Source organism: Talpa occidentalis, unplaced genomic scaffold (assembly GCF_014898055.3).
Source record: "Talpa occidentalis isolate TD23 unplaced genomic scaffold, MPIMG_talOcc4v2.1 talOcc4.5, whole genome shotgun sequence".
Lineage (NCBI taxonomy): Eukaryota > Metazoa > Chordata > Mammalia > Eulipotyphla > Talpidae > Talpa > Talpa occidentalis.
Window position 1 is genome coordinate 55,812,603 of NW_023604861.1, and position 26,142 is coordinate 55,838,744.

Genomic DNA, 26,142 nt, shown 5'->3' on the forward strand with positions numbered 1-26,142 from the left:
AATGGCTTGAGATTCTCTGAAATTAGTTTGTCAGTTTACCTTTTTTTTTTTTTTTTTTTTTTTTGTGGGACCCTCAAAGGCGAAGGAACTGGTGCTGCAGAGCTGCGGGCAGCCTCGCAGCCCAGCGCTCAACCACTGCGCCACCAGGGGAGGCCCTGTCAGTTTACCTTTTAACACTTGTAAGAGACTTCAGATGTTTAAGGGAGTCTGAAATGTGTCCTCCCATAAGGAAGAAGGATATTACTGGTCACAGACACAAAATTATTAGCCAACAAATAATAGGTTATTTTTCATAGTTTAAAAGGTTCCCTCGGAGGAGTATAATTACCCAGGTGATTCTTAGTTCTATTTTCCAAAGACAGTTTTCCAAATTCTGCTTTAGTTTGCTGCAGTTGTAAGAAAATTTAGGAAATGGTCAAAGAAATGATTTCTTCAGTGAGCACTAGGATCCTGAAATATAATCAGTGTGGCTCTCCCAGGTAAAGTCAGTCACTGATACAAAATTGGCAGCCCCTCTCTCCTCTCTTTTCTTTCCCTCCCTCCCTCCCTCCTTTCACATACCAGGAAGATTTATCTTCCTTGGGGCCTCCCTGGTGGCACAAGGGGTTAAGACACAACCTATGTAGCTGTCCACAGCCTCTGCAGCATCAGTTGGATCCCCTGCCAGGGAGCAACCACATGGCGCAGCAGACCTTTCCTGACTCACCCGCTGCTCCCCTCGGCAGTGTATTTCAGTGAGTCTGCCTGTTCTGTTCCCCACTCTGTCTCTGGTGGGTCCTCTCATCCCCCTGCATCTCTGGCCTGTACCCCTGCATCTCAGCTCTTGTATGCATAAATAAACAAATCTTTAAAAAAAAAATGTATCATCCTTTTTGAGTTCCTTTCCATTAACATGAACTCCCTGTAAAAGAACCAAGCATCTCAGTAGGTAACTCTGGTTACTTAAGAGGGTTTAAATATCAGCCTTCACCTTTGTAAGAAATATGGAATTATCTTGGAAATATATTTAATTATATGTAGAGATTCTCAGTCGGGGGAGGTGAATATCAAAAGGGGGTGGGGGGGCTAAGGGGAAAGGGAGGTACAAATTTGTGTGTAGTAAACTAGTTCCCTGGAGATTTGTCTATGTGACTGCCCTAACCTTCAGAATGACAGATGGGCTTTCTTCCCCCTTCCCTGTGTAGCAGGAGAGAACTTACTGATATTTACAGTGATGAAAACAAATGACCAGACATGGCAGTTTTCATCTATAGTCAATTCACCCTTACTTGTAAGCCTGTGGATTTTCCATGGCCAATTTTCAATTCCAGAAAGATTTCTACTTATACTTCCTCTCCTCCAGGGTCACTTTCCCTTCATTAGTCAGTTGCTGTTCAGGGAATACCAACTACATTTAACATCAGATTAAGGAAAATACACAAGATAAATAGGTAGGAAAAAACAGGCTGCACATAACACAAAAATTTCTGGTGTATCCTGTAATTTATATTATCAACACCACTACATTCTAACTGAGCAATGCCTTAGAGGCATTTTAATAGTCCAAAAATTTTATTTGTATATCAGATTCAAAGAAATAGGTTGGCATTTTTCACATATTCCACAATTATCTAATCTATAAATGATTCAAAGGCAATTTGTTCTTCTTCCACCTGATAGTCGTCTTTTATTCACTCCACTAGTCATTAGCAACACTGTCGAACAGTGGGGAAGAACAGGGAAGAGAGATAAAATCAGTTTGCTTTGCTGCTAAGTTTCCAGTAGAATTCTGATAAATGCAAGTCTAGACTAGAAAGTAGACTAAAATAAGATTTCCCCATTTTTTACCTTGGAATTTTAATTATTTATGTATTCCTTGGCTTCTACCACTGTGAATAATCAAGAGCTAAGTAATAGAAGGCAGCTATGAAAATCAGTACATTTTCAGGGAACAAAAGAAATCAAAGTGAGACTAAAGGAAAATGATGAATGAGCCAAATTTTTCAAAATCTAGAAATTGTAGTGAAAGAATTGTAATTGGTTTGACCTCCCAGAGCACTTATATTTGACCAATTTGGCACTTAGCACATACTGCATGTGCTCTTGTTACTGTTAGTAGTATTTATTGTATTTATTGACTGTATACTAATTTCTAGGCTGCCACAGGTACCTTACAGTTTTTCTAAACCTTACAACATCCCTCTGGGATGATTGTTGTTATTATTCCCATTTTACTGAAAAGAAAATCAAGGCTCAGAGTGAATAATCTGCTTAAGGTCACAAAGTCCTTTATCTCAAAGATAGTATAAGGGTTGGACACAAGCCTGACTGATCCTCAAGCCCTCTCCACACAGCTTTCTCAATGGCAGTGCTATTTACAGGTTTTATTCTTTTTCTAGTGAGACTGTCAGCATCCAGTGGAGGGTGAGGGTAGGATGTGGAATCCTCAATGGAAAAGGACCTAGAAGTTCCCTATCTTTGTATCAGTCACTGCCTTCTATGGGAGTACTCAGTAAGGACTAGTGATTGAGTCTCCATTTTGGTAAGGGATCTTCATACATTTAAATGTCATTTTTGTTGCTGTAGAAAGGCTTGCACGCTTGTGGGCACTATGCTGTTGCTACCAAGAGAATGGATTATGTCAGTTAATATAATATTTTGAAATGTGTATTGCAAGCCTTTGCTATCATTTAGAAACATGTAGGACACACACAAACCCATCCCAGGGGATCAGTGGCAACACTCACAGCCTGTGAGCAGAATCACCCCAGGTGGTCACCGGATATTATTGCCAGTGGATGCTGTGGTCAGGGTGTCCGCTCCATTCTAAAGATAGATTTGTCAGGAAGAAAGGCATTGCAATCTGTCACTGCAAGTAGAAATGCCATCTCACTAGCTTGAAAAGCGAGGGTCATTCTGAGCCCCTTTTATAGGATAGAAAGAAAGGCTAACATAACAGGGTGTTCCAAATTTCAAAGGCGAAAACAGTTTAGCTCCTCCTTGGATTGCTGTGCTTCAAAAATTTAGAATAAGTAGCTAACCTTTAAAAACGACTGAAATTAGGTATTTACTTATATGAAATAAGTGTTTGGATATTCTTGTTAATTCATTGAATGGTACTTAGCCCACAATAGAGACTTCAGGAAAATGCTGCTATGTTCTGAGGCAGACACAGCTTACACAAGAGTCAGCACTCAACTCAATGAAATTCATATTACCTTCTTTGACAAAAGGGAGAGATGCAGTCAACTCACTGGTAGATGAAGCTAGAGCTGTAGCTCACAGACTAAACACACCATGTTGTAAGCTCTAGGAAACTATCCCAAAGACAAAAAGATACTCTGGAAAAAGTCTTTGTTCCAAAAATTGTTTAAAATGATCAGTTGACATCAGTCAATTTGAGCACTACTGTATGTACATTCCTTGGACATCATTCAAGAAACAGAAGGAGATAAAATAGAAATTCCCCAATTCTCAAAACTTCATAATGCTTTTTAGGCTTAATTTTTAGCAGGCAAAAGAGCAATCTCTCTATTCCTAGTACACAGAGGATTGTATTGTGCTTCAGCTGGAGTTCTCCTGCCCTGTTCCAGCTATAGGACTGGATTCCTAGGTGGTCTTGGGTGAAATACTTAACCTTCTTGCATTTCAGTGTGTCCAACGGTGAAATAAGAAAGATAATGGCAACAATAATAATAAGGTTCAGCAACTACATATCTCCCTGAATTGTTTTATGCATTAATCATAATGGGCTTTGAAAGTGCATTCCTGTTTTAGAAGCATTTGACAACAGTTAGCGAATTCTCACATTAATGCAGTAGGTCCTTTACATAGTAAAGTACATGCAGGTTACTTTGTGGGTAAGGCATTAGGTATTTAGAAGAAATATCTTCTTTAATTGCTTTTGTTAATTATCCCATGGAGGAATGGAAAGAGAATCCATTTTTTAAGATTATTTCCAACTTAGTGAAAATTATAAAAGAATCCAAGTAAAAGATCAACCTTTGATAGTTTCGATACAAGCTCTGAGAAGAGGTCATGGATGACTGGGGCGAGTGAGGGGTGATTCTCCTATTCATCCCAGCAGTTTGGCACTTTCCCCACTATCACAATGACAACTCACTTCTCTCTCATCAGAGTTGCACCTTCTAAAACAGACTTCTCAAATTATATAAATGCTGCTTCTATCTCTCTAGCCATATGAAGCAAAATATTACGAGCAAATGAAGCTGTAATTACACTGCTAGATCATTTAGTACATTGTTCATTGTAATGAACTTCACGCCAACATGACACCCTCCACTGCCCATTAGAAGGTTAACGTGTAGGTGCCAAGCTCTGAGCTCCCACTTCCTGAAGGATAACAGGAGTTAAGCAGATTGCTCAGTTCTATGGGCACGCAATGAATAGTGCTGATTAGTTTTTAAAGTCTTTAGATATTTATCATAGTGCAAAGTTTCAAAAATAAACTCTCACCAATACCCACTATTTAGATTCAATACATGTCTTCCCAGATATTGCTTCAGATGCTGTGTCCTACATCATGATTTTGAAGGATGCAGACAAAATCTAATGGAAACCTCCTGATGCGGTTCCCATGCCTTCCTTTCTCTGTTGGTTTCATATTTCTTATATCCTGTCTCTCACGTGTGATCTGCACAATATCATTTAAAGACTGTCAACTCTTCTATTTCACAAAAGCAGAAATTGTTCAGTCCTGACGTGTTCTTTTTTTCAGAGAGTTTTGTGGCATCTCACGAAGGGGTTGTGACTGATACTCAATTCACAATTGGTGCACAAAAATCATACAACAGTGTTGGAAGAGCCTTAGCATTAATTATTGGGAGGTCTAGGAAACTGCTGTACAAACCTTGAGGAATTCCTTGGCAAATCTTAGTTTCTTCTATTTCTAGAGCTAAAGAATATCTGTGATGGAGCATGACCTGAAAGTCAGGCAACCTGGTTTCCTATCACAGCACTGCCCTGAGCAGGAGTGGCCCTGGAACAAGAGAGCTCAGGGTTCTATAAACCCCGGTTTTTTCAAAAGGGTGAGCTTGAGGATGTCTCAGCTTAAAATATATAGAGAATAACATGATTCCATGTCTTTTCATACTCATATTCATTAAAAAGCTATATTAAAAAATTGGAGAGGGCCTCCTCAGTGGTGCAGCAGGTTGAGCACAGCGCTGTGAAGCTGTCTGCAGCCTCTGCAGCATGGGTTTGATACGCAGCCGGCCAAGGGGATTCCCACATGGCGCAGCAGACCTCTCCTGTCTCGCCCTCTGCTCCCTTCAGCAGTGATTTCGGTTCGTCTGTCCATTCTGCTCCCCAATCTTTCTCTGGTGAATCCTCTCACCCTCCCACGCCTCCCAGCTATTTGCATAAATTAAAAAAAAAATAAATCTTTTTTAAAAAAATGGAAAGACCCAATATGGTGGATCTCTTTAAACAACAGACTATGATTTTTTTATGCAATCTTTGCAAAGCTGGAATATAGCATAAGCCTCTGATTAGAGATCTATAATCATACAGTCCACATAAACCAGAAAAGGTAATGGACATGAAATAAAAGCAAGTACCAGTTTAAATAAAATCCAAACTGCTATTCCTTCACCAGAGGTTGGACAGCAGGGGACAACAACAACAAAGGAATAATAGCTAACAACAAATAGACAAAACAATGGGATAAAATGATCCTGTGAAGAAACCAGTTTATTCTACTTCTCCCTTTTCTATTCACTGATTCCAAAAGATATAGGAATTGTGTGTGCATCTCTTACGCTCTGAATAGAGGGAACAGAGCCACAGCATAAGTGTAAACCAAGAGGGGAACAAATCCTTAAAGCCTGATATTGGAAAAAATCAGAGGAACAATATCATAGTCTCCAAATGTATGCATGGATGAATAAGTTTTAGAGGATGTCCCAAAGAGAGAGAGTCCTCGTTTTGTTCATGGAAGGGTATGTCTCAGGTGAATTAGTCTGTGTCTTAACTCCATCTCCACTAAAGAAAAATGATGCTATGCACTAAAGAATAATGAATGTTGATTTGCTAGAGTGTTTAGGGAAAGGATATGGCTACTGCAAGCAAGTAGTCGCTTGTGTGGGAATTATAGCTACATCTGTGGCCATGCAATTAGCTGTAAAGCTAAGCATCTGCCACAAAATTACAACTATGATATGTGAACTGATAACACCAACAATTAAAACAATAACACCACAAAGCCTCAAGGAAGCTTTAATTATTCATTTAATTTGGAAAGTAAAGCTGGAGAGGACAGCTGCTGAAGATACAGCTTTGCTTTACTCAATCCAACTTATTTGGTTTTAGAAATTTTTCTATTCTCTTCTGCATTTAATGAACCCCGATTTCCCTGGAAGTCCTATAAAAAGATTAGTATTAATTCCCAGTACTTCCAATTACAACAGGCATGTGAACAAAATATTAGCTCTCTAAAATGGACAATCAACTCAAACTTGAGCAGAAGAAGGGCCACTCTGGTATTATATGCACTCAAATGGTGTAATTAAAATAAAGATAGTGACTGCTGTGTGCCTCAAAATTTAGTCAATGAAAGTTTGTAAGACCCACCAGGGTGCATTTAAACTACTGAGTCTTTATAGAAAAAAGGGATTGAACAAGAAATACAATACAATCTGTTATGCAATAGTGCCATGTAGGTATTACAAATTTTAAGCTATAAGGAATAAGGGGATTTTGATTGGGGTTCAAAAAGGCTCACAGCAGAGATGGCATCTGAAGTTATTCCTAATCCGGAAAATGAGGGAAAATGACCTTTCTGACAACTGTGTAAAGGGCAACTCAGAAACAAGGAAGAAGCAGAGGGAACTTCAGAGAGAAAGGAATGGCTGTAACCAACTGAAGTCACAGATAAGGGCCAAAAGGGAGGTGGGAGGTGGACTATAGAGGAGCTGCCCAAAGAAGACCAATATTGTAGGAAAGTCAGGCAATAAGCCAACTAACATTTTTAAATGAAGGAGCCACAAGTTCAAGTGCTTCTTTAAGAACAGGGCCTCCCCGGTGGCGCAGCGGTTGAGAGCTGGGTTGCGAAGCTGCCCGCAGCCTCTGCAGCGCCGGTTCGATCCCCGGCTGCTCCCCAGCCACTGGAGGAGGGTCCCACATGGCGCGCAGACCTCTCCTGCCGCCCGCTGCTCCCCTCAGCAGTGTACTTCGGTCCTTCTGCCTGCTCTGCTCCCCGCTCTGGCTCTGGTGAATTCTCTCACTCTCCTGTGCTTCTGACTATCCAGTGCTTGCATAAATAAATAAATAAATCTTAAAAAAAAAATAAAAAAAAAAAAAAAAAAGAACTATCTATCTGATGGGCAAATCAAGTATGTGGGAAATACCTGGAGTTCACTTGAGGAGGTTTCAATGCAAGACTAGGGAAGACATGATAAGGAGGGAGAGTGGGGAAGGGGAGTGATCCAGTGCAAGTTTCTGCAATGATAGAATATAATATCTGCATCATGCAGTGTGGTTGTTACCTGTCACTCATGGACACTAAGTACCGGAAATGTCACGAGAGTGGCAGAGAAACTGAGTTGTGGATGTCATTTCATTTTAATTAATTTAAATATAAATATCTAGGGCCTCCCTAGTGGTGCAGCAGGTTGAGTGCAGTGCTGTGAAGCTGTCCGCAGCCTCTGTAGCATGGGTTCCATTCCAGGCCGGCCAGGGAGCTACCCACATGGCGCAGCAGACCTCTCACTCGCTGCTCCTCTCAGCAGTATTTTTGGTCCATCTGCCTGTTCTGCTCCCCGCTCTGACTCTGGTGAATCCTCTCACCATCCCGCACCTCTAGCCTGTACCTCAGTTCTTGTATAAATACATAAATCTTCAAAAATAAATAAATAAATATAAATAAATATCTAGTGACTATTGTAGTGGTAAGCACAGTTCTCAACTAATAAATGAAGCAGTTAAGACATCAAGGAAATCATGTTAAAATCATGTTAAAAATGTTTTAAGCAATAAAACACTGATATTTATATTACTTTTGGTAACTTCTCCCCAGAATTTTAGCATGAGTCAAGTGTCTGTTAAAAGTACATTAAGATGTGACTTTCTAAATGACACGAATTGTTTTCTACTCATCTTTCTTTCTCTTAGTCCCTAGCACAGTCCTATGCACTATAAGTACTCAATAAATAAATCTGAATTAACAAATGGACATACTGTGCATACAGTTTAGAGTTTACTAGTTAAAGAAGAGTTGAATTTAGACAGATGTGTTAAAAGGTGCAGGCAGCAATGGTGGGCTACCTGTGTAGCTACATTCTGATTGCTACAAAAATCAAGACATGAGTATAAGAACTGAGCAGCTGCAAGAACTGAAGTTTCACTTTCCTAGTGAAATGGAGAACATTATTTTTGTTCAAGAGCTTAAACAAGTCAAAAGGATTCAAGTGAATGATAGAGGCTTTATACCACTGTACAGTCTGTTTAATGCTTTTAGAAAGCAATTTTCTGATTATAAAAGCAATGCATATTTCTTATAGAAACTTTGGAATGTATTAAGAAAATAAAGGAGAAAATAGAAGTTATCTACAATCCTATAAACAAACTTATTCAGTATAAAGATATTATTATATTTCATTTGTCTTTTTTTCTGTACTCCAAATAAAACCAAATAAAAAATAGAAAATTATGTTAATAGAATATGATAAAACTTATGAAAGTCATTTATGGAAAATTTGAAATAAGATGGAAAATATGAAAATAAGTTAAAAAATGCACGATAAAAATGACATAGGTAGTATAAAAAACTATGAACCAGAGACACTTTTTGGGGGGTGGGGGGCGGGAGGGGAAGGATTGGGGTCAGAATGGGGCGTTTGCAATTGTATGGGGGAATATAAAAATAAAATTTATTATTAAAAAAAAATGACATAGGTAGTATAAGCAACACTTTTTTTTTTTAAAGATTTATTTATTTATTTATACAAGCACTGGGTACAGTCAGAAGCGCGGGAGGGTGAGAGAATTCACCAGAGCCAGAACAGGGAGCAGAGCAGGCTGAAGGACCGAAGTACACTGCTGAGGGGAGCAGCGTGCGGCAGGAGAGGTCTGCGTGCCATGTGGGACCCTCCTCCTGTGGCCGGGGAGCAGCCGGGGATCGAACCTGCACTGCAGAGGCTGTGGGCAGCTTGGCAACCCAGCGCTCAACCACTGTGCCACCAGGGAGGCCCCAGCAACACTTTTTAAGCCAAAACCAATAAATAGAGGTGGGGCATGAGCTAGGTGGTGAGAGACTGAGAACCATATAGCAAAGTATTAGTAATAGTTGCCCTCAGCTGAGAGACTAGAAGGTAACTATCTTCTATCCCCAATGTTTCCACATATTATAAGTTCTATAATACACCTAGTTTTTTGTTAAGGAACCCTCAGAATGTTGCAATGAAGGCCACAGTGTTCTCTTCTCTGATGCTGTCACTGATGTCTTTGGGGATGACATCACAGCCCACAGTGATACCCAAACCAATTCATTTAAATTCGATAGGATGCTGCGAGACAAGTTTCTTCCTGCTCCTATAGAGTAAGATAGGTGAGCATGATTTCTAAGCACATAGAAATTTCAGTTTGAAACTTGTACGTGTTCTCGTCCCTCTTCTGAAAGGGAACAAAGACTTGGTGACCTAGCTTAGAGCCTTAGACTGGAGTCATAGAACATTAGCCTCATTTGCTCTGCTGCTCATTAAAAAGAAAGACCACTACATTACCACGCCAAAAAGTCTCAGGTCCCATGCAGGGGGTTCTGCCAAGAGCCCCCCACAACACCATTCAAATGCACCGGACAAGTGGGGCTTGATTACAGTGATGACCACAGCTGAAACGACTGCCTGTGTGCGAAAGGGAGTGAGGCAAGGATGTAAACCAAGTTCCAGCAAAAACATTAATAAAAAAAGAGGGAGCCTTTAAAAAATAAAGTATGGCTAATGCTATCAATAGAGCTCTCTGCTGTTTTTGTGCTGCCCATGAGGAAGGCACTATGCTAAGCAGTTCACATATTTTTCACCATTCACTTTCCCTTTCAGCAGATAGGAAAATAATAATAATTAAAAACTTGTCAATATCCCCATTTTACATATGGAGTAGGGGTAATCGTAGAACAGAAAATGTAAGTTGCCTGAGGTCCTTACTTGAAAAGCAGCAGAAGGGGGATTTCCACCCAGCCTGACTCGCTCCAGAGCCTGGAGCCTTCACTTCCTTTCTCCTCATTCAGATCCACCATGCCCTTCCCTGCTGCTCCAAACAATAACTGCTTAATCAGGATACTTATGTGCAATCATATCTAACTAATGTGAACAATTATCCCAATAATACCAAAGTGAAAGAAAGGTAATTTAAAGAACCCCTCTTGATACAACAGCTTATAAAACTAGAGAGTCACTAGAAGACTTAATTTCTGTTAGGTTCCATAGTCATTCAAGTTTTAATTTAAATAAAATTGCCAAACATACTGCCTTACAGTATTCACAGGAAAACAGAATTGTCCGGTGCCAAAATTGATGTTTCTTAGACTATGATTATGGGCATCCCTTTTCTGACTTATTAGTTTCACATTTTCCATTTTTATCAACAGGTTGTACACTGATCACATGAGCTAGAAGCGGGAAAGTCATTCAGGTGTGTGACTGTGAACTGACTGGACCTTCAAGCCACCACATTCCATGTGGCATCCTCCGGCTTTCAGCTAGAGTAAGAGATGACTTCACCCCATTCTGCCATCCCCAGTTATCCTCACTTTCCACATTGGTATCTGTTGGTAAAAGGGATGAAAATAGATGAACACAATCAACTTTCAAATTGAAAAGAAAAACAACCCTTCAGACAGACATTGTGGATCAAACAAGAAAAAAAATCTTTTTTTTTCAAATACATTCACTGTAAATCAAAATCAACAAAAAACTATGAACCAGAGACACTGTATGGGGGGTGGGGGGGGGGGAGGGGAGGGACTGGGGTCAAAATAAGGGGGTTGCAATTGTATGGGGAATATAAAAATAAAATTTATTAAAAAAATACATTCACTGTGCCTTGACTTTGGACCTTATTATACATATTATTCATATGAAAATGTATCTCAACTGAATCAGTCTACTCAGATTTCAGGGTATGGTCTTCCAGGGACCTTCTGACTAAGACTATTCCCAGTTTACAACTGCTTACACTCTGAGCTGTGATTTCATTTAGTAGGATCTCAGTGACTCTACTCAGTCACATATGGAATTTTTTTTTACAATACTAACTTTATGATATTAAAACTTTTGATTTACTGAATGATCATAACATTTCAGTTATGTTCATGAAAAAGAAAGGATGCCATAGAGGCAAGGAGTGAAGGGGTAAGAATGTGGCACAATTGGAGCAAGGCCATATCTGCTTTCAACAACCATGTTGGGATTTGTTTATAAGCATATGGTCATTCGCACTAGCTGGGCATCAAATTAATATTAATAATGTGCCTACTAAGTGCAGGGTACCAAGTTTGGGCTGGGGATAGGAGACACTTGGATGTAACTCAGGGGTATTTTTTGTTACTCTTCAGGTTATGCTGCTGGACAGCCAAGTTGGGACTATTTGTGTTTTGGGAGGAATGCAGGCTTCAGGCACCTATCTGACCCGGGATTAAATCCTGGCCTGGTTCCTTTCCAAGTAGGTGGCCTTGGGAGGCATTTTGCTTTTCCAAGCTCCAGTTTCTTCATTGAGAGCCAACAGAAACAACATCTCAGGGCAAATGGACAGGTAAAATATGAGAACGATATAAAGTGTCTGGCACATGGTAGAATCAGTAAAACTCTATGGAAAGAAACTATCAGAGTGGAAGAAAGAGATGGAGCGTTTAGTCAACTCAGTCCCTTCATACTTGCTGAGACCAGTGTTATGAAATATGATAGATGCTAAAGAAAGCATTTTCAAAACCCAGCACTTCGGAAGTGCATGCATGCCTTTATTCCTCCAAAAGGTAGAGAAGGATCAAGTGTCTGAGCACCAAACGAAGACATCCTCCTGCGCTAAACACACTGAGTACTTCACCAGTAGAGAGTGTAGGAAAGAGCATGGAGTTTCATGACTGACTGACTGAAACTGTCACCACAGGAAGGCAGGCAATCTATTATTAGTGGAAAACCTAATTGCATACCATTTGAGAAAATGTTTGCCTTGCTGGCCACTCCAGAGGTCCAGGGGTCGCACTTGCTCTGGGCAGTTCCAAAGGCTGTCCAGGTGTGAATATGGTCATAATTCCAGGAAACCTTGAGTGCCTCTCAGTCCCCAGAAGCAAAAGACAACAGCATTGGCAGAATCTCTGGTGTGAGGCTGCAGATGGCCCCATGAAATCTCCATACTGACTGAAAACCTAACACTCTCCCACCCAAAATGCAAAAGGCCCATCCTAAATCTAACTGCTGGCTAGAAAAATAAAATTGGACAATTAAACTTCAGTAGGAAGTATGGATTTAGTGCTAGATCGTTTCGCTCATCATCCTGAGCAAGTCAACTACTTTCCAAATTTACTAACGGGCTTTAAGCCAAACCCCCACTTACTGCAGCGTCTGCAAGAGGCAGACGAGGGCACAGAGTCAGGTTTTATGGCAATGCTAAGCAAGAGTGAAGTCGGACATCGAGTGATCGCTAAACCACAAGGGATTTAGTTCCTGGCACTGACTGCAAGCACTATGAGAGGCAAAGCTTGAGGTGAGAGGGGTCCAATAGAACTGATTTTATTCTTGATACATAGACTCCACATTTACTAACTTTGCAGTGACTGAGGGAGAGAAAGAGAGAATGTGCCTATTTACAGGGACTCTATCAAATTCCTAGTAGAAATCTCATGTCATCCCTAGAGATACTCTCTTACTGCTGAGACACGAGGAACAAATCCCTTAGACGAGCAAAATGTCTATTTTTAAAATACTTGGCTCAAATTTACTAGCATAATTTACTTCTCTTGTGCAAGAAGATGTTTTCTTTTTACTTTATACAGCCATGGGAAAAATCAGTTTGAGACTAATGAATTTTTAATATTTATATAGCAGTCAATCAGTGATAAACTTTCCTGCTTTGGATTTCATATTTAATCTTCTGGTATTATGACAGCAATCCCAGTGATTTGGGGAGAAGCACACAGCTGTTTAACTTAGGGTTTATTTTCTCTACTCTCTTTATAGTGTTGAGAGTGCCAGTGATGATGGTAATAGCATTATCTGATTTGATTTGAGTGGCAATCTTTTCAATTTAATAACTCTGATGTCAGCTTCCCTGTCATGTTGCCAAGTTTAATTCCCATTTCTACCACGATTAATACTCTAATGAAGACACCGTCTGATTTTAGTGCTGGTACACACTTGTAAAGCTTTGCTCTTCTTAGCTACAACTGGAGCATCTGCAATGAACCATGATAAATCAACCCCATCCAGAGTCCCTATCCATTATCAGACTAAAAGTCATTGAAATTTCCATTTTGCTCTAAAATTTTACTACTCTGTGGCATATTTAACAACTTAGTATCGAAGTGTTTTACTCTTTTTGGTGATCCTTCCTAAGCCACTTCACAAAAGCAAGCGCTCTGGTTTCCAAAGTAAGACCGACAGAGGACAGGAGACTTTCCCAAGATCAGAGGGATCCAATTTCACTTAAAAGTGAAAGCGTCAATGCCCAGTCAACTGTTCCACTACAGAAAAGAGCATTTCCAGGCACTGGCCTGTGGGAGGCTGGCCTAGGCCCGGCGAGGATGAGTTAATCAGGTTTAATTTATTAAAGGCCTTTTAACGCTTTGCACATTTTTCACCTACACATAGATCGGGGAATATCAAGAAACATTTTAATTCTAGAAAGTAATATTAGCTACTCCTCCTCCTGAGGTTTCTTTATTTCAAAGGTTAAAATCAGCAAAGGAAAATCAGTAGAGATGGAAAGTCTGAGTAATTAGAGTGCACAGCTGTGGTTACAAAGTCCAAACACAGCCTGCCTCTCGGCGCTTACGGCAACATCGGGAGGGGACACACAGACTGAAAATATCTACTTTAACCAAGGAGACAAAAGACACATAAAAACTGCCAGCTCTCTGTGCTAAGAATTCAAAGATGAAGGGTACCAGGAGGACCCGTCTGCATTTACATCTCTAACCTCAAGAACAGAGCCCCTGGGAGTTCCCACCGTAACAACTACAAAATCCCACAAAAGACTCAAGGCTTTGCCATTTCACCAAGCCTCTGAACGTCATTTTGACTACTAAGACACCAACGAACCTCTGTCTGCACTCCAGCCAAGACAATAAGGTATTTTTCTTTTAGTGTGCTGTTAAATGTCACGGAGATGATTTTATCATGGGGACAGTTCAAAGTCCATCCTCTTTGGTTTTGCAGAAGCCACTCCAAGCCTGCCCTTCACCCCTCTGTTCCTGAAGCACCACAGCAACCTCCTTGCTGCTCTTCCTCCCTCGATCTGCTCTTACTCCAATTGCTCTACAGAGTACAGACCCACAGCCCAGGTCCTATGCACCCCCTTTGCCGATACTCACACATAGGAACATGCATATAGCTACACCCCACTCTCAGTCCACATGGTCCGGGTGTCAATGGTTCTCTCTACCCAGCTCTCTTCCAGAAGAGGCACTGACCTGGTCTTCCTATGTGCACCCAAAACAATTCTAGGATGTTGCCTGACTTTCTGAGGATTTGGTACCAATTTATCTGCACAAGAAGAGTAGCTCTGTAGAGAGGAGTCGGCACAGAGATGGCAAGAAGGGAATCCACAGCAATGACCTTACTGGAGCTTCTGAGTCCAGTGGCCTAGAGTCAGAAGTATGTTTTGACTTCAGTGACATGAACCAATAGTCTCCTTTTTTTTAAAGAAATAAATGTTTACTAAAGGAACGTTGGCTTGTAACATTATACAAGTTTCAGGTATACAGCATTAGAATTTGACAGCTGTTCCCCCGCCCCCACCACCCCATCTCCCTCTCTCCCCCTTCCCCCACTGACCTATCCATCTATACTGCATCATGATCACCACCAGAAATATAGATTCTAGCCATTATCCTACAATTGGCTCCCTTTACCTTTTTTTAATCCACCTCCCTTCCCCCTTCCATTCTGGAACCCATGAATCTGTTCTCTGGGATCTGAGTTTGTTTTGCTTCCTTTTTATTTTTCAATAAATTATTCTTTGGGCCTCCCTGGTGGCGCAGGCGGTTGAGCCCAGCGCTGTGAACCTGTCCGCTCTGGCTGGCGGCAGAGCTACCCACATGGTGCAGCAGACCTCTCCTGTCTTGCCTGCTGCTCCCCTCAGCAGTGTACTTCGTCAGTCTGCCTGTTCTGCTCCCCGCTCTGTCTCTGGTGAATCCTCTCACCCTCCCACACATCTGGCCTGTAACCCCGGTTCTTGTATGCATGAATAAAGAAATCTTTAAAAAAATTATTCTTTGAATTTTCAATAAATTATTCTGTCTCCTACAGTTGGAATGATCCTGGCTGATGTAATGACATACACCTCTAATGTGACATTTTATTCTTCTAATGTGTTGCTGCTCAGGAGTCTCAGTTTCTGTGAAACCCAAACCTGATCAATCTTCCCTTCCAAAATCCTCTCTCTTTCCCTTCAGAAATACCAGTTTCTTTTTGTTTTGATCCTCCAGGTCCTGGCTTAGTGCTGCCTCAAAACATTTTGTCACCGCCCTTTCCAAATACAAGTCCCATGCATCCTTCAACATTGCGCTTTAAAAAAACGTATCTGAATGCTTCCTTCTACCTCCAATCAGCACTTATTCATATCCTGTGCTCCATTAGCCTACACCTGATGATAGATGAAAGAAGATATTGTTTCCTCCGTTAAATATATATTTCTAAGGAACCATGAAATATAAAATGAGTATTTTCAAATTGTTAAAATTTGCTCCTTTTGTTAGATAAAAACTCTATACCTTGTTAAATATCGTCTGAAATTTTGACGCAAATTAAATATGGTGACTCAAACCAAAATCAATATTTGGTGTAACATTAAATATGCATTTTTAGACTCAACTTGAAGAAATTTGGATTGCCTTGCCAAGAGCACTGTTTCCCAAACTTGAGCTACCATGGGGATCACTTGGAAAGTTGAAGAAAACACAGACCGCTGGGTTGTATCCCCAGACCTTGTTTCTCCAGGTCTGAGGGAGATTGTGATAATGAGGGAAGTGTACTGTGATGCGTTCCCAGGTGATGCTGAAACTCTGCTTTAAAGGCCACATTTTGGGGGCCACTGTCCTGGAGATCTGACCCTCTTCCTTCTAGCCTATTTTTGAGAAGAGCATAGTGTTCAAGAGTCAGGTGCAGAGCTCCATCTCTGACTCTCTATGACCATGAAAAGTTAGAATCTGAGGCACTTGAGTGCAAGGCTTTGAGTATGAACTGTGTAGCCACACAGAATAGATTACCTTCCAGACCTGCCCTGCTGCTGGGTGACCTTGTTGGCGCAAATTCCTCATTCTTGTGAAGCTTCTATTTCCTAATGTGTACATGAAGCAGCATTAGCATGTACGATTTACTTCACAGACAAGTGTTAAAAGGAAGTGTATCTCAATGAGGGGCACAGAGTAAGTGTTCAATAAATTCAAATTGTAGTTACTTGTGTTATTATGATTGCTCTATGCAACAGGAAGTTGATGGTCTTCAGAATCCCAATCCAGGATTCTTTTAATTCAGCCACAATATCTCTTTTGTAAAAATACCTTTCATTATAATACCAGCTTCTTTCTAGTCTTATCCTTTTTCATATCTTATTCTACTATTCTGTTCTATACTTAGAATTTATATGGAAGTATAATATGTAAAATATAAATTGTATCTATCTTTAAAATTATCTTTCCTTGAACATCCCAGAATATTTTTCTTACATCCAAGAATGTATTTTTCCTTGAGCCTGATTCAGTTAAAATTCAATTGTTAGAAAATCTGTGTATAAAACAAATTGGACACTGAGCCTAAAATAGTGCCATTTCTTCTCATCCTGTCAAGTGAACAGTTTGCCTACAGAATATATTGGGACTTCCCACAGACTATCCATGGCATGCTCAAGTCCCTTACCACTATGAAGGATGGTTATTTGTGGCACATCACAAAACAAGAAGAGAGCAAGATTCACTGTGTCCCACTCTCTTCCATTTACCCCAGATCAGCTCAGGCCAGAACCTTGCCCTCTGTGTGGGCTTGCACTTGCTGAAGAGGCATCAACCATGTGCTTAAAGGCCTGACAAGGTGCTGGCCGAGAGTGAGCCAGGCTAGGGAAAACATGATGCTAAGGAAAATCGGAGCCAAAAGTCAAGCAATTAACATTTTTTTCATGCTTTACTATAATTAGCCAGATCAAAGGGGACCTGGGCACACAGATTTCACCAGGCCCATATGACTCTCTGAGAACAGTTAGCAAGCAGCCCTGCAGGCCTTCAGTGCCACTAACTGTTCACAGGCAGAACTTGTCTTCCTGTGAATCACTCCCTCATGAATTCTTTACTAGTTATACCCATTCTGAAGTGCTGTGCTTGAGAAAACTCACAGGACTTATCCAGTTCCCACTTCCTGAGTGTTTACTGTGCACTGGAGATGGCTCATGCACACCTCAAAGCATTGCTGCCAGGTAGGTACTGTGTCTCCAGGTGAAGTCACTTGATGGATGCCTCAGGGCTAGGAAGTGGCAGAAACTGAACTCGGACCTTTCAAAGAGTCAGTGATTTGCAAATAATCCTGATCATTGCAGAATCCCCAGAGTGGCTTAAAATACTCACTGTAGTCTAGATCTGGATGGGGATGGGAAAAAGTGTCACTGGAATATTCAAGAGATTCTTATTTTCATTGAGGCTTGATAATCAGTTGCAAATTTTAAGAGACCATCTAGAGAACTTTTCATTTACTCCCAATGTACTGAAAACAGAAATTCCATTTTATGCAAGGTTTACAGATTTTGTGCAAGATTAGTGACTATGCAAGATTTTACAGGACATGTCAGTCTCTTCCAGTCTTTTCTTTAGAGACCCAAAGTAATAAACTCATTCCCATTATGATGCATATGTGTGAGTCCTCTGCCCAGAATCCTGAGTGGTTCCCAATTTGATTCGGAATAAGACTCAGAATTCTTATAATGGCTCACACATGTGGGCCACTCTTACCTCTTGATATCATCTTCTGTGATTAAATCCTCTCCGGACTCACTATTCCAAAAACACACATCTCTTAACATACCTTCCTGCCCTGTTACTTGCAGTTTCCTTTGCCTATACCCTGCCCCAGATACCCCCATGGCCAACTCCCTCACCTATAAGTCTCTTCTCAAATAGCAATAGTCCTGATTATCCTATTTCACATTGCAACCATCCATCTATTCCTGCAACTATAATCACTTTTGTCAATTTTTTTCTTTTACCATACACTAGGGTATATTATTTATTTATATATATATATATATATACATATAAACATATATGTGTTTATATATATAAACACTAAGATATGTACATACTTACTAACATACCATACCAAAAATACTATACAATTTATTATCATGCTTATAATTTATTAGTTATCTTCTCCTGCTACAGAGTAAGTGCCTAGAGGTCAGGGCACTTTGTCTGATACTTCCCAAGCATCTAAAACAGTACCTGGTAGGTAGTAGGTGATCAATAAGTATTTTTCAAGTTTATGAATATAATTAAAACAAAGTTTCATATAATACTTTGTCAATATACTCTGATAGTATCCATCTAAATCAATTTTTAATTGATTATTTTAATGTTGGCTACATCTCATTACTTAATCACCCAACAGTTTGAAAAATAGTGACATAACTGAAATTCTTTCCCCTGTTTGCCAGTAAGTTTCTGGGTGCCCATTAGGTCATCAAACCAATTTCTCATACTTTTGAACAGTCCAACAAAAGCTTTCTGGCAAGGTCCTTGAAAAAGCTATAAGAGCTGTACATGACAAGAAGCCATGCACAGAAAAGAAAGATGATAAAATTAGAGGTTTGAGTATACAATTTCTTTAGCAAAATTATGTTAATTTAGCTTTTGAGGGTACATAACAAAGCTGTAATGAAAACATGAGTACAGTGAGCAATGCATCAGTGACTCATCAGGAGGAACAAGAACATGTTTCAAATCATATTAACTTAGTTACGGGAGAGAATGTTTCAACGCATATAATCACCATGTTTTGTGAATTTTCTTTTCACAAGTGTTAAATGAAAAGAACTGATTTTATTTCAGATGAAGAAGTTTGGATGAACAAGCTTAGTAGATCAAATATTATTCCTAATGACCAAATATTTGTAGTTAGATCTTTTGATTTCTTAAATTTTCTTCAATCTTAGTTTGGTTCATGTTTCAGAATTCACATTGTAAGCATTTTCCTACTGTATCAGTTTACTAGAGCTGCCATAACAAAGGACTGGGTTACTTAAACAAAAGAAAATCATTTGTTCACAGTCCTGGAAGCGCGAAGTGTGAGCTCAAGGTGTCAGCAGGTTTGGTTTCTTCAGGCCTCTCCACCTGTAGATGGCTGTCTCCTTCCTGGGTGTTCACATGGTCTTCCCTCTGCAGGTGCCTGCATCCTAATCTCCTCCTCTTTAAAGGACACTGATCAGGGCATCCCTGGTGGCCGAGGGGTTAAGTCTCAGTGCTATCACCACAGTAGCCTGAGTTCAATCCCCAGCCAGGGCGCTAACCCACATATGGTGCAGCAGACCTCTCCTGTCTCACCCACTGCTCCTCTCAGCAGTGTATTTCAGTAGATCTATCTGTTCTGTTCCCCACTCTGTCTCTGGTGAATCCTCACAACTCTGACCTGTACCCCAATTATTTTATGCAAAAATAAATAAACAATCTTTTTCAAAAAATTGTTTAAAAAGGGCACTGGTCATCTTAGAATAAGGTTCACTGTAATGAGCCTTTTAATTTACCCCTTCAAGGACCCTATCTCCAATGCTGGTCATAAGCTGAGGTTCTGGGGGTTAAGGCTTTGACATAAGAATGTGGTGGGGAGGACACAATTCAATCCACAATGACCACATTCCTAATTCTAATATTTAAAATAGACTCAGGAATAAGTCTATCATTTTATCTCTCTAACCTGTGTCATATTTCTGACTGTATGCTAAGAGAAAAATACACAATTTCATATTAGATATGTGTGCCCTGCCTAAATCAACAGAAATAAACTGGTTAATATAAATTGATTCAAATTAATTTAAATCAATTAAGATTTCTAGTTGCTCTTACCAACTATGAGAATAAAAGAACTTACATATTCCTGAAAGTTCAGGTTTCTCCTTAGGCATTTCATTTTATATTGGTTTACACAAACATGCCTTTTACTCCTAAAAATTATTCTCTGGGAGCTGGTATAAAAAGAGGAAGGACCTTCTATGGGAACTCAATCTGAGGAGGTGGGGGGAAGCAAATATTGTCTAAAAAATGTAAAAAAGGATAAATATTAAAATAAAAAAATAAAATAAAATAAAAATATTTTAAAAAAAAAGAAAGACGAGGGCCTCCTCTGGTGGCGCAGCGGTTGAGCGCTGGGTTGCGAAGCTGCCCGCAGCCTCTGCAGTGCAGGTTCGATCCCCAGCCACCAGCGAGGGTCCCACATGGTGCAACAGACCTCTCCTGCCGTGCCCGCTACTCCCCTCAGCAGTGTACTTTGTCAGTCTGCCTGTTCTGTTCCCCGCTCTGGCTCTGGTGAATCCTCTCACCCTCCTGTGCTTCTGACTGTACCCAGTGCTTGTATAAATAAATAAATAAATCTTTAAAAAAAAAAAAAGAAAGAAAGACGAAGGACCGTCCACCCAGAGAGGCTCAGTCATGCAATCCAGGAGGAAATATGAGGTTAAGTTCATGGTTTAAATTCACCATGTATAGATGCTATCAACACTGAAACATCCTAGGAATCACTGCTATTTTCACTATGTGTATGGAATTGTGCAAGAACCCAGGGGAGATGTAGTGAGAAACTACTAAAGAAAATAAGGTTTTTTTACTTGGTATATGAAAGATTTAGTGGAAATATGAGCACTGTCCCAAAAACTTGAGGACCCTCAGGTAGACTTATTCAATTTAATTCTCAGAGGCTCCAGGATACAGAGTTTGATCAATTGGTTCAAATTCTGAGATAGCCAAAATGTTGATTTTGGCCAATAGAATTACCCACTAACATTGTGGTAGAAAGCTCTCCCTCACCAAGTATATTCAAACAAAGACTAAAGGGTCCTGGAGGGATTTATGTGTCAGGTAGCCCACATCTGACTCCCTTGTTTCCTTTAAAAGTCTGAGACTCTACATTCAGTTCACTCTCTCTACAGGTTTCCAGTGCTAGAGGAAATGGCAATATTTACTTTCATGCAGACTCCAATATTTTGTCTATAATATAGTTAATATTCCCATCTATGCAATGAGACATCATCTCACAATCACAGAGGAATTAGCCACTACTTCTTAGTTCTCACCAGTCATTGTAAGGGCCCTGTGACACATCTTTCCCTCTATCCTCTCCCAACAGACTGAGATCAAGGTGACATTCAAAGCTGACGACCTTGTCATGCAGGTGACTCAGCAAGAACCATCTCTCTTTACAGACAAAATCACCCTGAGTGGAATTACTTCAGGAAACAATTAAAATAGCATAGCTTCTTGCTATACCATAATCTTGCACATGATCTTCCTTAAAAAAATACAACTTTCTGGGGAACAAGATGATGGTTTCCAATAGTGAGCACTGGCTTCATAGGCTTATTATACTTATTCTGTGACCAACAGTGCAGATAATCATAATGATGGGGGTAGGAGGGAAGAGGCTACCATAAAATAGCCATGATAGAATACCTGTTGTTACTGCTGTTAATACCTGTGCCAGGTTTTTAACTAGGGTGAGGATCCTAATGTTCAATGAATACAATGACCCACTAAGAAAGCAAGCCAGGGGTGAGAGAACAGCAGCAGGGGCACCAAATGGAAGAGGATAAACATCTGTCAAAGTTAAATTCCACCTAATGTCATGCTCGGTTGAGCACTAGGAAGATTACCTAATTTTCTACCCAGCCAGGCTAGGATGATGATCCACAGTGCGAAACATTTCACACTCATAATTTTTATTGTATTGTATCGTATGTTATCGTATCGTATCAATTTTTTTGCTTGTCACCTCTAAATTAATAAGGATCACCACTGTTCAGTAGCTTAATCAACAGAGCTCTATCATTCTGCCAGCTACTTAAGAAGGAGGAAGTCTATGGAAGAAAGTCAGGGTGGGGAGGGCTGGTAGGTGGCAGAAAAGGAAGGAGGTGGGATAGGGATTGAGAGACAGAGGGAGTAAGGTGTGGAAAATAATGTGAGATCTCACATATAATTTAAAGCTGAGGCAGCCATGTAATTATAAAGCTGGCTTTTCTTTCACTTGACAGTCTAAGAAAAGGAGGTGAAGAGAAGCTTTTAAATGAAACATGACATTCCCTTATTAAAGTCTGATTTAGATTTTAAATGCCTTACTGCTTTGCATCTACTTCCACACTCTGGGTTATCCAAGGAGTTGATGCTTAATGGTAAGAGAAACTGCAATTTGGGGGGAAAGTATATGCATATTTTTAAAGAAACAACTTCTTCATAGATTTTTTTTTATGTTTAAAAATGTTGATGTGTATTCCAAGCAGTAGCTGGCCACATTTTGATATGCATAAATGTACTCTAGCTTACAGGGAAAATGCATGCTATGCCTTTTGTTTAAAAATACCATGATGCATAATGTGTGCAATGCATTAAGGATTTATTGCTGGTTTCTGCTTCAATTCCTCTCTACTGGGGGCAACCCACAGAAACTGCACGTCCTTACAGGCAGTGCTCTGTGGCCCACATTAAATCGAAGAATTGCATGCTGGGGCTTGTAGACCCCAAACAGGAGGTAGTGTAGTATTATTTTGTGTGCAATGAGGTTTTATTTTCCATCTCACAGCAAAGGATGAACACCCCTGCCTTTCTCTTTTCGAAGCCACTTTCACATTTTCCCCAACCCAAAGAACTCCAGATATTTTACCCAAAGTGAGTAGAAAATACTCCAAGTTGCTACAGGTTACGTTTGCTACAGGTTTCGTCAACCTCACTCTATTAGAAAGAAAACTGAGGTCCACAGAACAGAATTTTCCAAAGGTACCTGGCAAGGTGATCCAAGATCTGAATTCAGGCTTCTTACTTTAAATCCAGGCCTTTTTTCTCTTCCCTTCCTGTCTCCCTCCTTTTGTCCCTTTTTCTTTCTTTTTTCCAATTTATTCCCTCCTTTTCTTTTCCATATCTTCATTTCATTCCCTTTTCCTTTCACTTTTTCTTTTAAACAGTTTTACTGAGGTATCATTGACCTACATAAACTGAACTTAATGTACAATTATATACAACTTTATTGTGCATATAACAGTGAAAACATCACCATAATGAAGATAATAAACATCCATTGTCCCAGCAGATTTCCTTATGGTTCTTTGGAATTCCCCCCATTCCATTCTCTATCATCCAGACAACTACTAATCTGCTTTCTCTCACTGGAGATTAGCTCGAATTTTTTTTTTTTTTTTTTTTTTTTTGTGGGATCCTCGCCGGCGGCTGGGGAATGAGCTGGTGCTGCAGAGGCTGCGGGCAGCCTTGCAGCCCAGCGCTCAACCGCTGTGCCACCAGGGGAGGCCCTAGCTTGAATTTTTGAGATTTTTATATAAATGGAATCACACAGTACGTACTCTTACTTTTGCCTAATTTCTTTCATTCACCATAATTATTTTAAAATTCATCATGTTCTCACATGATGAATCCTGCTCATTCCTTTTTATTGCTAAATAATATTCCAGTGTATGGATATACCACATTAACCCATTCACCTACTAATAAACATTTGGAATGTTTCCAGTTTGGAAGTATTACAAATGCAGCAGCTATGAACATTCCCAAACAAGTCTTTGCGTGAATACATATTCATTTCTCCTTGGTAAACACCCCAGAGTAGAAAGACTGGCCAATATGGCCTATATATATGTTTGACTTTCTAAAGAAGCTGCCAAGTTGTTCTCCAAGCTGGTTGTATCATTTTACATTGCCACGAGCAGTGTGTGAAAGTTCCAGGTCATCCACATCCTTAACGCTTCAGGATGGTTAGTCTTCTAAACTCGTCATTCTAACAGGTATTGAATGATACCTCATTGTGCATCTGTCCAGTGACAAATAAAACTGAACCTCTTTCCATGTGCTCACTTGCCATCTATACACCTTCTCTGCTCATTTTTCCCATTTTAAATGTCATTATTTGTTTTCTTATATCTGAGCCTAGAGTGTTTTTTAATGCATATTTTGGATAAAAGTCCTCTATTAGCTATGTCATTTGTGATTTTTATTTTCCAGAGTACAGTGTGCTTACCATCACACCATGGAACCTCTCCCTTTCCAAAGAACAGATGTTCTTAATTTTGAAAAAATCATACTTTTTTATTATTTTTCTTTTATGGATCATACTTTTGAAGCTGTATTATGAAACTTTAGCCTGAAGCAAGGTCACAAATATTTCTTCCTATGTTTTCTCCTACAGCATTTTATAGTTTCAGTTTTCACATTAGGAATACAGTATGTTTGGGGTTAAATGTGAATATGGTGTGAGGTATGGGCCGAAATTCTTTTTTGCATATGTATATTTTCTTATTTCACTAGTTAATATTTAATTACTTAAAACATTTTTTATGTGTGACTATTTTAAGCTTCCTTTTTGAGCTATTTTAAATTATCTTTGTTTTTTTAAAGATTTATTTATACATGTATACAAGAGCTGGGGTGCAGGCCAGAGATGTGGCGGTGGCTGGGAGGACTCATGAGAGACAGAGTGGGGAGCAGAACAGGACGTACTGAAATACACTGCTAAGGGCAGACAGGAGAGGTCTGCTGGGCCATGTGGGTCACCTCCCTGGCCGGGGATCGAACTCATGCTGCAGTGGCTGTGGACTGCTTCATAGTGCTGTGTCTTAACCCCGTGAGCCACCAGGGAGGCCCCTAATTATCTTTATTAAAGTAACACTGCAGTCTATGTAAATGTCAAGGGTTCATCTTTGAGAATAAACATGTGTGTACATTACATTAAATTCACCATGGAAAGTTCAAATCTATCCTTCACCAAACCACTGTCCCCTTTTCTATTCAAATATTATAAAAATATTTCCTTTAGGAATACTATGGTGGTTAATTGAGAAGGGATTTGAAAATAAAGATGGTAAACAGCATAAACTAGACAATACTAAAGTAACAGCTGACTAGTTATAAGAAGCAGAATAGGCTCTAAGAGAAACACTATTTTCAAAAAAACACTGACAAAAGGATAAATCCCACTCTATAGTCCATCAGTTGGTGGTTACTGATACTCTGCAGATGGTAACAATGAAGGATAACAGTAAATATGTATTGCTCTGAATTCCTATATAATGGAGGCATCTCACTGGAGATTTAAAAAATAAGATAACATTGCTCATTAAAGCAGAGTTCAGTCTGTCAAATTATATATTCTGAACAATACTGGTTTACAAGTAACGGTTCTCAAGTTTGCTTTATCTTTGATCCCCCATTTATAAAACCCTTTTTTATAACACTAAAGAGCTACTTTTGTCCCTGTGAAAAGTGGGGTAGGTGCTGCTTTGTCCCATTCCAGGGACAGGTCACCAGAAACTGAAAATTCAGAACCTACTGTTTCTCCTCCTACAGCAGGGTTTTACTTTTAGCAGTGGTAGGTGGGAATGGTAGGTGCCTGGGAAACTGTATTTTTGACTAGGTCTGAAATCACTGATCTGTAACAAATTCTTTGCCAAACTTTATATTAAACAAGAGATCATCATGCATCTTTCTGGAAGAAGAAAAAAGAATGCAGAGGAAGATAAGAGTCATAGGAAATGGTTGATAGTAAATATTCTTTATAGAAATGGATAACTTTGCTTCCTGGGAGAAAAAGTTAAATAAAACAAAACAAATTTTGAAAAGAAAGACTGAAATACACAATTTAAACTTGAAAATAATTTTCTAGAACTGGTATCCTTGATTCTTATTTTAAAATATTATTTTAAAATATCAGAAGTATTTTAAATATACAGACAGTCATGAATTAGTAT

The 26,142-nt window shown here is 39.7% G+C and overlaps 1 protein-coding gene across 3 annotated transcripts in view; it reads right to left on the bottom strand.

The window, feature by feature from the left end:
• LHFPL6 (LHFPL tetraspan subfamily member 6) overlaps positions 1 to 26,142 on the bottom strand; it is a 231,476-nt gene that overhangs the window by 124,900 nt on the left and 80,434 nt on the right. The gene's annotated exons all lie outside the window — the stretch shown is intronic.